The sequence below is a fragment of the Dromaius novaehollandiae genome, chromosome 1, assembly GCF_036370855.1.
Source record: "Dromaius novaehollandiae isolate bDroNov1 chromosome 1, bDroNov1.hap1, whole genome shotgun sequence".
Classification (NCBI taxonomy): domain Eukaryota; kingdom Metazoa; phylum Chordata; class Aves; order Casuariiformes; family Dromaiidae; genus Dromaius; species Dromaius novaehollandiae.
In genome coordinates, this window is record NC_088098.1 from 203,441,475 (window position 1) to 203,455,128 (window position 13,654).

The window sequence follows — 13,654 nt, forward strand, 5'->3', positions numbered from 1 at the left end:
ATAATCTGGTATGGATCAATGTTTCTTCTGCATAGTAAACCCAAAGCATTTAGAGTAAAAGTACCCCAGCTACAGCTTATAAGCTATTTGTAGCCCACACAGCCTTTGTCTAAACCAGAAAAGGATTTTTTTCTATTGTAGCTAACCCCAACAGAATATGCTTATCATCCAGGCTGTTGGCTGAATGCAAGATCTCTTTTAGCTGTCCTGTTACACTTGAGGGCGAAACTCCCTGGCATGTGTTTACTTAGTACTAGATATCTCTCCAGGCGGGACAGTGCTAGGATCCTGGAAAGCTGAAAAAAAGACATCTGGAAGGGTCTGAATATTATTGTATGCTTTTTTTAGCATGTTACACACATTACAGGAATGAAATTTTGGGAAACTGTACCACAGAACAAAACAAATTGGTGAAATGTCACCCTGTATATGTGATTTAAGAACATTCACAATATCCCATGTTCCCAATGTTGGAAGACCTATGGGGATCTTCTGGTCCAACTCCCCACCCTCAAAGAAGGGCCAACTTAGATTAGGTTGCTCAGGGGCTTGTTCAGTGATATTTTAAATACCTCCAGTGCTGGAGATTCCACAGCCTTCTCCAGCCGACCTGTTCCAGTGTCTGACCATGATTTCTGAATGTCTAAGCAGCGTTTCTCTTGTTGCAGCTTGTGTCTGTCTCCTCTTCACTGATCTTAGTAAGGGCCAATATATAGGCTTAACTAATACATGAAACATTTGATTTTTTCAAGGCATATAACTAGAACACAACTAGGTATTTCTTGTTAAATATTTAATGCTAAAGAGGATAAGTACAACCTCCAAGTGGTACAAATCGAATGCATATTTATGAGAGCTGATTTGACACTTTCAAACAAAAATTATAAATTAAGAATTCAAGTGATTGATCCATTAGAGAAAAATCCTTTTTGAGCCACTAATTGGATGACCCTTTCAAAAACAGGTTACATTATGGTACTGCAGCCAATTTAGCAGCAACTGTGCAAAAAACAGGCAGTCCCTTGTTCAAAATCAGTTGGTGCTGCAGTTAAAAATGAGTTTTTAAATGAAATATGTAAAAAACCCAACAAGGTACAATACAGAGTTTCTAAATCATAAAATCATAGAAGAATTTAGGTTGGAAAGGGCCTCTGAAATTCACCTGGCCCAATTCCTGCTAAAAGCAGGGCCAACTTCAATGTTAGATAAGATTGCTCAGGGCCCTGTCTAGTCTAGGTCTGAGTATCTCCAAGGATGGAGATTCCACAGCCTCTTTGGGCAACCTGTTCCAATGTCTGACTACTCTCATTGTGAAGAAATTTTTCCTTATATATAATGAGAACTTCCCCTGCTGCAATTTGTGCTTGTTGCCCTTTGTCCTATCTCTGTGCACCTAAGAAAAGGTCTCGTCAGCCTTCTCCACACCTCCACTAGGAGCTGAAAAAAGCAATATGATCTCCTTTAGCTTTCTCTTCTTGGGGCTAAACAAGCCCAGCTCTCTCAGACTGTCCTTACACTTTATTTGTTCTAGCTACTAATGATGTTAGTGACCTCCCACTGGACAAACCAGACAAAGCACTTCATATACGGACTCGAAAGTACAGAATTGGAACAAATAATAATTCCCCTTGACCTTTAATAAGGTCATTAAGAATTTTGCATTTCTACAATATCATCGATGACATATTTTTAACAAATTTACAGTTAACAAGCAACACATCATTTATCCTACTAACATCTGACTGTATTTTTTACTTGATAGATTCTTCTGTGGATATATTCAGACCATCAATTTTGACTTCCGCAATCTGATGAAAATGAAACACATTAATATAAATCACTGAATAAATCTTTTTTTCTAATAACTTGATAAGCTACATATCTGAATAATGAACAGTATTTATTTGAGTTCTAAATTATTTACTACATTTTACCTGCTATGCGGATAAGTTCAATTGATTAAATGTATTATAAGGGATCATGAAATATTAGAAATGACAAGGAAAATGGTAATTATATAGTACATATAAGTAAATAGAAGACTGTACATCAGCAGAAACCTGATGGGAATTTGAAACTCAAGCCCAGACGAAGAGAACAAATTTCATAGTGGATTCTAACAGATCATAATAACTCTCCTAGTTCACAGTTGACTCTATGGAACTAACAATATAAAAATATCACTGCCTATAAACAGGTTCTTTGGCATTTTCCTCCATGTTATTGCACATGTTCTAATTAATTCACTATTTATATTATTCAGTTAAATAGTCTGGGAAACCTGCCATAGAACAGTAGGGTATTTAACCCTCCTACCTTTAGGCATATCATTTACATGACTAAATTCGGGATCTAAGCTTCCTATCACTTTTAAGAACTCTATTCCTTTGACTCGAGTCATTTTTCCCAATTATGTAGCTTGCTAAACATTCAGGGACAAAGACCACACCAAGAACTGGACTAAAATGAAAAAAAAAACAGTCTACTGGATGACACTACCTCTGTGTTTAATGAAGTTTTAATATATAGTCATAATAAGAGTGGCTAAGTAGCTTCATTTGAATATGAATTCCCTAGAATTGAAGTACTGCATGCACAACAGGTGATTTAGCCAAGACTTACTTTCAAGAAATACAACTTCTGCTTCACAAACTAAATTCTGAATGAGAGCTCTGAAATTTTAAATCTTCTTTATATCTGTACAGGAGTATAATATGAAACTATGCTATCTTTTCAAATTCCACTACATGGAATCTCCTTCAAAAAGAGCAAGGCCAATATGCAGCGACATTTCTGCCTTCCTGAAAGAAATGCCAACTAGACTGCTAATTAGTGATGATGCTTGCTTGGTGAATGGCAATGTGTCTCTATTAAATAGTGGGATTCCTTTTAAAAAATATATCTGCAAATACTATCTGAGAATAGTTGTACCATATTATTGTTCATCTTGACCAGTCAAAATCTCAAGCCAAGAGATGAAATATTTTGTAAACTTCTTCAGCAAACCAATTCCCATCAAAATATGTACCATTCAAACCAGAATCATGAGCAAATCTAGTTTCAGTTAAAACGCTGTCTCATTACTGTAAGAAAATTATTTCTAGGTATATGCGGGAGATTAACGGACAGCACACCAATCAATATGATTAAATGCTGACACTTTATTAAGCCCAAATAGCATCTTTTATATGCTTTAACCGTGATCATGTGAATCAAACTATACAGTGATTGGTACATGTTCATTTAGCACGCACATCTGAACAGTATGTGATTGGATAGCATGTACTGTCCACGAGGAGGCAAAGAAACTCCCCTAAGCCCATAAGTTCCTTACTGAACATCTGGGAGTTGTTTTTCTCGTTCCAAGGACAGTTTCTCACCACATTGCATGCCCTCTAGTAACCTTACCAGTAGGCCGCAAAACCTACTTTCACACTCTTGCTATTAGCATTAGGGCTGGATTGCTCACATGTCCGTTTTCCTCCAGATAATCCTCCACAGGTATATATGAATATGAAATCAAAATTATAAATAAAACACTGAACAATTTTCAATAAATTACTAATTAGCACTAGACCAAATATTTGTGTCAATACAATGATAACCAGAAGAAGATCAAGTTAACGCAACTGAGTTGTACTTGAAAAAAGAAAAGAAGATTGATGGAACATATCTACAAATTGCTACATTAGCATTTATTGCAGCTTTCTCATTTACTAATGTCTAGAATTTAATATTATCAAAGGATTTGAAAGCATAATGTAAGGCCAATCATTTTCATATGCAAATATTAAGAAAAGTCCTTTCAACTACTGCTATTGTAATTAACCTTTTTCACTACAGATTTTGTCAGACAAGACTATCAGTTTTATTCTGTGCCTTATCTTTTGCAGTACAGATTTGTCCAAGATGTGAAAAATAGTTAATATAGTGAAAAATGTTACTCAAAACTGAGCAGTCTACACTTTAAATTTAATAATTTAAATGCATACTGTTTATTAATTATGGATTGCTTAGGCTCTTCAGATATCTTCCTGTGCACTCAAAATGTTCACAGCAGCTTAAAGAGAAAACCAATGAATGTTAATTATTCTTATTAGATTAAATAAAGTTACAAACTACAGCTTTAAACCACAGACTTATATGATATATGGTACAGTTTCTTGTAAGTTATGGAGTATATAAATAGTTACTTGCATCCCCAGAAGAAACACAGAACACTAAATTTAGTTCCTTTGAATTAACTGAGGTGAAAAAAAGTTCAGTTTCTTTGAAAATACAGTAATTTCTCAGAATGTGCATACGAACAATGACTTGAACTTTTCTTTAATGAAATGCTTATAAAAATCTTTTTAAGCATGATCATCTTCTGCAATCAATTTCCTACAATCACAGAATTGAATGACTATTTAATGGTATGATAAAGGATGCTTCTCAACTGAACTTCTGCTTTCAGGGTGGTATTTTATAATTAATAGAAAATAGCCATTTTAACAAAATAGGTTTAGAATTTTGAGAGTTTAATCAACAGGAGCTGAATTCTGTTGGAACAGATTACATTTCAAAACACACTTAAGGCTAAAGTTTACAGAAAAGCCCGTGGATCCCTCAGTTAACAGGGGATCTAAACTTCATTGGGATTAAACTTCAATAATTCACAAGGAAATCAAAAGGATGCAAGTAACAGAAAGGAAACTTCTCGCCACTTCTGAACAATAAGGTCTTGCATTGGAGAAAAGAAGAAAACTTAACTTGAAGAAAACTCAAGGAATTTTTCGCATCCACGCATCAACACAGCTTCCTGTAAGTCACAGCAGGAGGTGAATTCTCTGAGCATAGGAAATGCTTCAACTTCCATTTTAGCCTCCTTACAAGTTAGACTTATTCTCAGTGGGGAAATTCCTATAACCTACGAAAGCCACATACTCTCATCTTACATTCTGTGGCACCACACACCATGGCTCTCAGACCTTCTCTTTGGACAGCATATCTATAAATCACCACTACCCTGTACGGGTCACTACTTAAATTTATACAATGTAACTGAAACAGTGATTAAAGAGGGTCAGGATACAACAGTAGGATTTATCAGTGCTTCAAACATGGGTCCTAACCTATTCCATGGGAGAGAAAGAAAACATCTAAATTTTTATTCTGATACTTACAATTTCCTATTTTTACGAAGCAGCTATAATTTAGAAAAAAATTCTTGAAAGTTGTATCCTGACTGATAAATGCTGAACAAAGTGAAATCATGTTGCAACATGATGAGAGCTGTGGGAGCCAACTAAGGCACTGCACAGTGTACTCCGTTTCTTAGTAGAGAGCTGAAGACAGGAAGCCAAGAAAAGGGACAGAAAAAAGAAAATTCTTCAGAATAAAGTGGATACTTCATAGCATTCTGAATTGTGATTTAAAATAATGGAATGAGTGGTTTTAAAACACAACTTCTTTTTAAGAATCTGTGTGCTTTAATATTAGAATATTAAAACTGAAGTTTTGTCTATTGTACAGATACCTGGATAACAGTTTTTCAAATACAGAGGTAGTAATGAGAGGAACACTGACAATGTGGGAAACTTGGCCAACCTAATCCATCTGAATCAACTATTCCCAAAACCATAGAAGACGAAGCTATTGTCCCTGCTGTGAAATCCACTAGGGCAATTCACCAGAAGAACTCTCTCCGAAATGCTATGCTAACTAAGGGGGACTATTACTCAAAGGGGTATAGGACTTACTACGGAGTGCCTGAGGGAGTGGATTTGGAGACTAAAGGAGAGAATTTTAGGATTGTATAAAATTTATTACAGGATGTTTAGGGAAAGGGTCAAAGGCAGGGTAAGGGAGGGATCAAGGTAGATTGGGGACAAACAAGCATGGGAAGATAGAGAGAAAGGGTATAAAAAAGGCAGGTCACGTGTAAGGAGGCTGTTAGTCTGTACATCTGTTTGGCCAACCTTGCACCTGATGCCCATAGTCTGCCTAATCTTCCTAGTAAACTCTATTTTTAATTATCTTTTCTGTAAGTGTGCTCTCTATTTAGGGAGTGGGGGAAACCAATAGCAAGATCAAGCCATACTAGCCAGTGAATAGGACACGAGGTCTAGGAGGCTGCAGAGCCCGAGGGATTGGAAGGCAGACAACGCAGAGACTGAAAATCCAGGAGCTAGCGACCCATGAAGAGGGTTTTCCTTGAGCAGCAAACCTTAGAAATAAGATAGGACTACTTGTGCTGTCTGTGCTTACATGGATGCCTGTAAAAGTACTGTCCTCCTCTCTCTGTGACTGTCTATTTGTGAAGAGCCATGTCTGTACACAGTATGTGAGCCTGGCAGCACCTGGAAAATGGTGATAGAGACCAAGCTCTCATCTCGGCTGGCCCAGGAAAGGAGGAATCGCTTGCACCCTCAGTCCACTGGATTAAACTTCCCTTAGCAAGTGTTTGAAGGATTGCTCTGTTCCTGCAAATGTCCAGAACCACATAGTAGGGCAGGAAGTTAGTGTCCTTTTGAAAAAATATGATCTCTCCTCATAATATGAAAGAAGTACTATCAGAGATCTTTTTTTCCTGTGCAACATGTTACTGTTCAGTCAGAGCTTCTTGCTCTGAAGCTGCATTTCCTTGCCTTCCCCTCTCCTATTTTTGCTTTGCCACTCTGGCAAGAGCTGTTCACATAGGCCCAGAATACAGTTCTTTTCCTCTCACATACCTTTTAAAAGGTCACACAGAAATGTAGGACCTCTAGAACTCAAATGAAAGACTAGCATGTACTAAGCAAAAAAATTAACAGACCAGCCCTCCACTGTGAACAGTGCAAAGTTGTACTGTAAATGTACCTGTTATAACAAGGTACTGTAAGGAAGACTCATAAGTAGGTTTTTGTAACAAAAATAAAATCCTGTTAACCAAGACATTTTTTCAGGAAATTTTAGCTGAGAGCGTACTATCTATAGAACAGCAAACTGATAATTTGCAGAATACAATGTATATATATTTTAATCCTAATTTAGCTATCTAGTAAATATTAAGTTCCTAGATTTTTGACAATATTACAGTGAAGAAATGAATCCAACAATAAGAAATCCAAAGAATATGGAATTCAAAACCATACATATTTTTCACAGTGACTCCCACTCTCTGTTTAGATTTTCCTTGTGTTTTGAAGAAGCCTTCTAGATTCCCACTTTTATCTCATTTTTTCCTAAAAAATTTTAAGTAAGCCATCCCCGGTGGCCTGTCCAAATAGTGTCTCAAATTTCAATAAATTTTCTGCCCCCCTAAAAAGAATTTTAACAAGACATATAGGGAATCTATTCTTTTCTTTCTATTTCTCTGATTTTATCTGCATACCATCTGTTGCTACATTAAGCCTGATTTATAGTCTGGTCCTCAGAGTTCTTCAGCTCAGTGAAAACCAAGGGTACTTAGCTTCTTTGGCATACTAAATGCAGTCTCTTTGCCTGTTATCAATGAATGTAAATTGAACCTCTTTGCCTAGATGCCTTGGGTCTGAAGGAAGAATCTTGTCTCCCCTATCTCCAGAAAGCTCTCCAGTAGCTTCAGCATGCAGTTTCCAAGAGTTCAAATCTCATACCTCAGGGATTCAATCTACCTCTTCAGGGAGTTTATAGATGAAACAGATGTATAAACTTTCTAAGAGTTCAAAAACACAGCCATTCTACCTCAAAAAGTAAAAGAGAAGTAAAATAGCAAAAACCTTAGACTAATGACATTGAAATTAAATATTACCTGCCTATATTTCATTTGTGATGGTAGTGGACAAGGGGGAACAAAGTCACAGAGATACATACAAGTCTCTCTCTGATAAAACATGAAAGATAGCTTTATACTCTACTATATTGTTAATACCATATAGAAACAAACATTTTCAATAAAAACTTTCATATAATCAGTATTCATAAAGCATTTCCTCAGTTATAATGCTGAAAGTACTATTTATGATTCAGAGATCAAATAGTTTTGATTTTCAGTGTACGTTGCAAGCCTTCTAGCAGCTGTCTCACCACATAACCCTTCCAATGGAAGTACTGTTTTTACATGACTTAAAAGAAGCATCGGCCAAAAGAATGAAGTAAAATATTTTCTTCTAAAAAATAAGGTTTTGTCAGAATATTTCTTTGGAAGAAGTCAAATTAAGTTCTTTTTTGGTTCTTATAGAAAAAAAGTAAGTTTTAATTTGTTGACCTGAAATATTTTTTTCAATGTTGATACTCATCCTGCATCTGACTGGTCTGCTGTTTTGCCACGTTAATAGGCAAGTTCTGGGTCTCCTCTCTTTCCCTTCTGCTGGTATCTACAGCCATGACAAGATGCCTATAGCTTTCCCATGCCTGGGAGGTGTTAAATTCCATCATACACAGATGTATATTATTGCTAAGCTATGGTCCAGGAGACTGGAGAGGGGGAAATTCCAAAACACATTTAAGATACCACCAATTGGGGGTATGAAGGCCAAGAATTACAACTAATGCAAAGATCTGTGATGATTCATAAGCTTCATATCTTAATGTTGATCCTAAACAAATCATTGTAGATAGGCAAGATAGATAGATAGCTGAAACACAGTATTGTGAAGTTCAGTGTCAGCATTCCAAATTGTATGTGTTCAGAAATTTCCATCTTACCAGAAGTTTCAGTATACAGAATTTTTATTCTAATTCAAGGTGAAAGCTAATCTCCAAATATCAGAACTTCCACCTGGGCAGAAATTACGTATTTCCATCAGCTGAAACAATACATTGCAAAATGTGGCTCTATAGCATTTTGCAAATACTGATTTATTAACTCTTTAAATGCACAGATTTCCTTTTGTTATTTTACTTCTACTGAGCGAACTGAGCTCTGAGAAAATGAAACACCTGTTATTTTTCTGGCTGTTGTTGTTTAATACTCTCAGAAGATCTCTACACTTCTGTAAATTCTACCATAATAATTCTACCATCTGGACTATATTTTGGATTCCTTCCCATCCCTATTCAATTCATGAAACAAAGCAGTTGCTTTTATTATTTTCTGCACTGGCAGCAAACATTTTGACAACGCAGTCCTTAACTAATAACCTAAGTATACACTTACTGCCTCCTTACTAGATGCAAACTCTTAGTACAACTTTGACATTGCAATATCTCCAATGGTGAAGGTAAAAGTCAATAGCTGATAGTGAAAGAAACAAGGGGGAGGTATGAGTAACTCTATGAAAAAAACATTATGATGATGAAGTTGGTCATATAAAACTAAACCAGTCCAAAATAGGACCTTTATTGAAATATAAATCTGAAGATAGTTCCCAGAGTGATGAAAAAATCTATGTGCGTTTATTAAAACTCTTAAAAGCTAAAGCTATAAGTAACTAATGAAGAATTGCATGTATAAAATTAACAATGAAAACTCATAAAAAAGGAAAGTTAATTAAAAATAATTAAGGCAAATCAAACTCTTGCTGTAACATGCATAAACATGAATTGGAGTAACATTTAAGGAAAATATGATTAAGTTGAAATGCATAATTAGAAATAATCAACATTATCTGGTAAAATTAATACAAGAATGAAAAGGTAGAAATTGCATTTCAGATGTGATCTCACTAGCTTCTTGAGCAGTAAAACAGCCTGACAATTTATTATCAAGAAGTGCATCATAGACAACCGTATTACATATTTAATATCAAAAAATCATTTAAAAAGATAATAGCCAATATTCTGTCATCTGTCACTAATTTCTATTGTCACGGACAAAAAAGTCAACAGAATTTAGTGCCCATGGATGCAGTTAAAGTTGTACTGTAAAGCTCTGCCTTAATAAATCTCTATCCTACAGTAAATTAGTTTTTAAAAATTGTAACCGATTTTATCATAACTTTACATACTAAGTAATCTATATGCATAAGACTGTCAGTAGTTGGAACAATGACAGAGAAAGATTACTGTTATAGTAATATAACACAGTACATTTGTCAACAGTTGACTGGGGGAATATATGGAAATAAAAATCTTTTGAATATGCTCAGTTTTAAATAATCTATTACTGTTGCCTAACAAAAATTTTATCCCTTTGTACTCTGCTACATTATCTCCACTTTGCATAGGAGTGCTCCATACAGAAGCTTGCCCTCTAATCTCAATTTTCTATTTAAAGAAAATTCTCATTAGTGCAGAAAATGGCATGCAGTTTGCACTTAACTGAATAAAAGCAGAAGTCAGAAACAGAGAAGGTACAGCAGAAGATAACAGTTATCATCGCCATACATAGTTACGTGATCAAGTTACATCTGCAGTATCACTTCTTGTACTTTATCACTAGTATCACTATTTTTACACTTCATAATTTACAATTTGAGCTTTTTTCAGCAGGAAAAAATAAAGAAAAAATAAGCAGTAGTCAAAAAAAAGGTTTGCATAACAAAAATATTATGAATACGCTAGATACATCCATTATATAGTTTCTTTAGCACATCTATAGAAAAATATGGGGGAAAAGTAATGTCAAGAAATCACATTCCTCTCAAAACTTCCTTCTGAACCTAACAGTTATCACTAATGTTCACAGAAATCTTCTTCATATCCCACTGGACAAGACTGCATTAATCAGGTTCAAAAATAAGTGCTCTCTATTTCTTGCCTGGAGGTAATAGAAGGTCGGTACCTCCTAAAAAAATTATTGTCACATCATCTCTGAAAGGTTTTCCCAGTTTCTTCTCTGTGTATCCAACAAACTGAAATCTGTTCCCTTAGACACTAACTAACTGATATAAATGACTTTCTCATTTGTCTGCCTATTAGCTTATATACACCTCTTCTGTATGGATTTACCTCAAGTAAAAATTCTCCTCTTCACTGTCAGACTCTAGACTGACAGATTTTGTCAGACTCTGGACACTCTTGTTTTATCCCCTTGTAAAACTGGAGAATACAAATTCCCTTATTTGCTTCAAAGGCTAGTTTTCTATCAACTTCTATACTACCTCCATTAGAATGACTTCTCATTTTCCCTTCTTCTTTGACCATTTATTTTTGTTCTATACACAAGTGTCTCGATTTATGGGTATGTATCTCTTTGTACTTAGCTCTGTATACCGAAGCAATTTGTTACCTTTGTGCAATAAATGAATGTGTAAGTATTCTAGGAGTCTGAAATGTAATGTGGATTATTAACCATTCTCACAAAACGTACACACAGTCTCCTATCCTGAAAATGTTAATACTCTCGATTGCAGGAGTAAATTCCAAATCAAGATAATTCTTGTGCTATCTAAAATACTATGCAAGGAAGATGACGGCCATTTTAAGAAGGGAAGTATATGCACTGCTCCAAATATAACAATACTTTGAGTTATTAATATGTGCAAATATATATACAATGACCCATAATAAATTATGTTCCCATTCTAATAGAGGATTCATTTTAGAAAGCTGACAGTGAGTAATTTAACAAGGAATCAAAATGGATGCCTGAGGTCTTGGATCTAAGAAGACAATTAAAAACAGGAATAGAAACACAACAGATCATACTTAGAGTAAAAGATGTATGGATATATAGATACATACTAAAATATATATATATATATATGTAATTTTAGTTCTCTGGGATGCCTAAATCAGCAACAATAGATCTCAAAGTAACACCTGACTGCTGGCTGAGCAAAATTTGACAAAAGCTTACAATGAGTCTTTATAATAAATGAAAGATTCATTGATGAAAACAGTACTATTTGTGTGGAATAACTTGAAAATACAATAGCACATACAGTAGCAAAGCTACATTGAGTTTAATAGTATGCTTTCATCCTTTTTGACAGAACTGCTACCAAAATTCAGAGTCTGATAAGGTATTAGGACAGTCGGGGCTGGGGGGGTGGGGATTAATAATCAATTTGGCAATCTGTGATGGAATTCTGTTTGTGTCCAGGAACACGCCAGTCCTCCTTTCTCAAGTATTAAAGAAATAAAAAGAATTGATCTCGTTTCCTTGCTTGCAACCATGATGTTTTTCAGCCAGGATCCAGATGCAAAAGGCCTCTCTCTGTGCCTTTCTTACGGCCACTTATCTGCCCTTGTTCATAAGATCCTACAACATTCATCCTAGATACTTAAGTATGCTGTCTCTTCCACATCACCTATCTCTCTCTCCCTCCCTCCACTCTTCCCCAATCCATGTTTAGGAAAAGTCTTTCCTTCTATGGTATCTGGATTACTGAACATATTATATTTGTCTTTATTTTAGGTGGAAACATACGCTTAACTATACTGTATAACTATCTTAAATTAATGGTAATGTCAATCATAATAAATTTAGCTAATAACATTATGTTTATAGGTATACATATGCCTATTATCTTAGCCACCTACAAATTGGTATCTTAGGATTAATATTGATATGATGATCTAATACACTTCTACAAATCATGCTATAGTACTGATCATTACAATGAATACTAGTTTGTAAAAATTGCTTCCTCTACTCTTCATGACCTTGAGAAAACTGGATAACATATAATTCCCCCAAAGTTAAGGCAAATAGTTCATGCCAACATTTCTAGTGCTGCAATTCAACCCCTCTTCATAGATTCATTACTGATGCATGTATTGCTTATAGGTAATTTGACTTGTGAGTTAAATTCAAATACCCATGTAGTTAAAATTATTTGTTTAAAAAATCCTATTACTTTCTTAAAATATGATTACTAATACCCAAAATAGGTGGTGAAAAAACTTGGGAAGAATTTGAAAATGGACAAAGACAAAGAATAGGTACTGACAATGAAGTTTTATTTAACCTTCAAATGTGTTAGGTCACCAAAAACAAAAATAAATCCTTCCCCTAATATCCATCTGAGCATTTACAGCAGGATATAAAAGCAGATAAAATATGAACTAAAAAAGTCTTGGTCAGGTAGAATGGAAAGCTAAAACTTTCCATTGCTGACATGAAGAAAATATTACAGCTTGTTTAAAGTTTGAAGAAAGCAAGGGACAAGCTGCAGCAGACTCGCAACATTAAAGAGACTTGTAATGGATCAGATTTTGCTCAGAAGCAAGAACATAAATCTTTGAATCAGTAGAAACAACGAACTGCTGAGTCTAGTCATCAAGTATGACTCTGCATATGCCAAAACCTGCAATCAGCAGACAAAAAGGATGGATGACTGACTCCCAGATATACTGAATCTTTCAACCTGATTGAATCACAGAGTGGACTTAATTATATCTCATAAATATATTCATATAGAAACATACATACAAATATATATGTATATAGATTCATAGCTCTGCATCTCTGCACAAACTTTTATTATCTTACCTGTACATTTAACTCTATGCACTCCCCTTTTGTAAAATATTTAATAGTCTAGTCCTCTGTTAACTGAACATTCAAGAGCAATATTTAATGCCTACATGAAACATAAAAGCTAAGTGATTCCTGTTAGCATTTTAATTTAAGAACATCTTCTAGGGTTATGTGCCATTTCAAATACATGTCAGGCTATATGATGCACTCTGAAAAAGCAAAACCTACAGGTCATGCTGTAACTAGAAATATATCAACATTTTAAAGTGATTTGTTTTCCAGTTCACTTTTCACTTGGGCTTTCTTTTAAAGCAAACAGTATAGAACTTAAAGATAAAATGAAAA

At 34.9% G+C, this 13,654-nt stretch overlaps 1 protein-coding gene across 2 annotated transcripts in view; it reads right to left on the bottom strand.

The window, feature by feature from the left end:
• The window catches only part of DYNC2H1 (dynein cytoplasmic 2 heavy chain 1), a 186,503-nt gene that overhangs the window by 18,157 nt on the left and 154,692 nt on the right, over positions 1 to 13,654 (bottom strand). The window lies entirely within an intron of this gene.